Below are 1,993 nucleotides of genomic sequence, written 5' to 3'. Positions count from 1 at the left end.
AAAAATTACACTCCAAAAGACCCCGGGCTTCTGACAAAACAACCCGGGCTTAAGCCCAGTAAGCCCCCCCTCCCCCCTCCGCTCCGCCACTGGGTCAGATGGGTTAAAAATGCTAAATCTAGTGGCCACTGATCATCATTTAGTTGGTTGTAATCAGATTACAGTAACGTGTTAGTGTAATCTGATTACTATTGCAAAAAAAAGGTCATTAGATTACTGTTACCTTCCCATGAGCACGCTGCATTACTAAAACCGTGATTTTTTTTGGGCGAGAGTGTCTCATGACAATGACGTAAGCGAGTGAGACGTTTGTGGCAACAGCTGTGCAGATCAACAATGGAAAATATAATGAGTGTGGGAGAGCATATGAGCGTGCAGCGTTTGAAGCGTGGAAGTACTGACCTTACTTTGAGTTTGATTCCGTAAAAAGTGACAAAAACATTCCGGTGTTCACCGCGTGGAAAGAAAACTTCTTTTTACAGCAAAAAATACCCCTAAACTTCCACGCAAGCGCCGAGTACACTGCCACAGGAACGTGAAATTCAGAGAAACTGGATTCTTCCACTGACATGACAGCTGCGATACACCTGCACCAGGGCAAACCCCCAGCTGCCCACTCCTGCTATACAGGTGAAAATAAAGCAACAAGACTGGTGAGTCTTTGATTTTATTTATTTTCTGCTGTGTTTTACGTCCATCTATTTGAAAGAGTGAGTGTAAACACAAAAAACTATTTAATTTTATGTGCTGGAAAGTGCAGAAAATAGGTTTAAATGTTTGGTTAAACAAATTTCTTCCAGTCAGAGAATGTTGCACATAATTTAATTTTTGCTTGATGCATAAAGTTAAAAGATTAAAACTAATAAAACAAGTTTTTAAAAAAGACTTTTTCATTTGATTACATTTTATATGATGAATTGGGCTGACAGATCTATTGCTTTATTACCTATTCAGGTTGTAAAATGTTTTTAAAAAGTAGCTAAGTAACTAATTACTTCAAAAATAAGTAATCAGTAAGTAATGGGATTACTTTGGGGAAGTATTCAGTAATTAGTTACTGATTACTTTTTTCAAGTAACTTCACTGACACTGATGTTTACCTACATGGGAAAACTTAATCTCTGGACAGAGCTCTCGATATCTTTCCAGGAATTTCCCTCGACTAAGCCATCTCATGTCAGTGTGTAGCAACAACTAAGAATGGACCTCCAGTTGCGCACGAAATAGCTGTCTTTGAAGAGATCTGGTGCGATGGAACAGGCGAACTTTGTTGCCACATCCATTATCTCTTTCATGTTAAGCATTTTTGTGCATAATGTGTGTATTATGCAGTGGTAATTGAGGAAGTCCGGGAAAGCATCGTCCTCCCTGCAACTGGCAATGAATCCATTTGAGCTATCATCGCAGGCCCTTTGTCTGTGGTGATGGACACCTATTTGTATACTGGGAGCTGGGTTTTCTCAATAAAGTTTCTGAAGAAAAATGTCCTCTCCTCACGTGTGTTCTTTCATGAGCAGTACTTTTAATAGCTCCTTTTTTGAAGCCATATCGGTAAACACCATCCGAATAAAAATGCACAACTGGGCTGTGTCACTCATGTCTGTAGACTTGTCCAGTTGCAGTGAGAAACACTCGCAGTTCGCAATATCCTTCCTTCTTACTTGGTCCAGAGCCCCCACTCATTTTTATATCCGTTTCTGAGTTTTGCAGCACTTGGCGTGCCTTTACGTGCATACGTTGTTACCAACAAGTCAGAAAAGGTCAGATATCAGACTGGTTGCCCTGTATGTAAATCAGGTGACAAATTTCACAGTGAGCATGGATAATAAATAGGCTGACATCTAATTTTTAATGCCATGCGATCTACCCACACTACCGTTGCGATCAACCGGTGTATGTATGTATATATATATATATGTATATATATATATACACACACACACATATCTATATACACACACATATCTATATCTATATCTATCTATCTATCTAT

This window comes from Haplochromis burtoni, unplaced genomic scaffold, assembly GCF_018398535.1.
Source record: "Haplochromis burtoni strain Fernald_Lab_line unplaced genomic scaffold, NCSU_Asbu1 Contig_303, whole genome shotgun sequence".
NCBI classification, from domain to species: Eukaryota; Metazoa; Chordata; class Actinopteri; order Cichliformes; family Cichlidae; genus Haplochromis; species Haplochromis burtoni.
Note: the sequence above shows the minus strand (reverse complement) of the source record.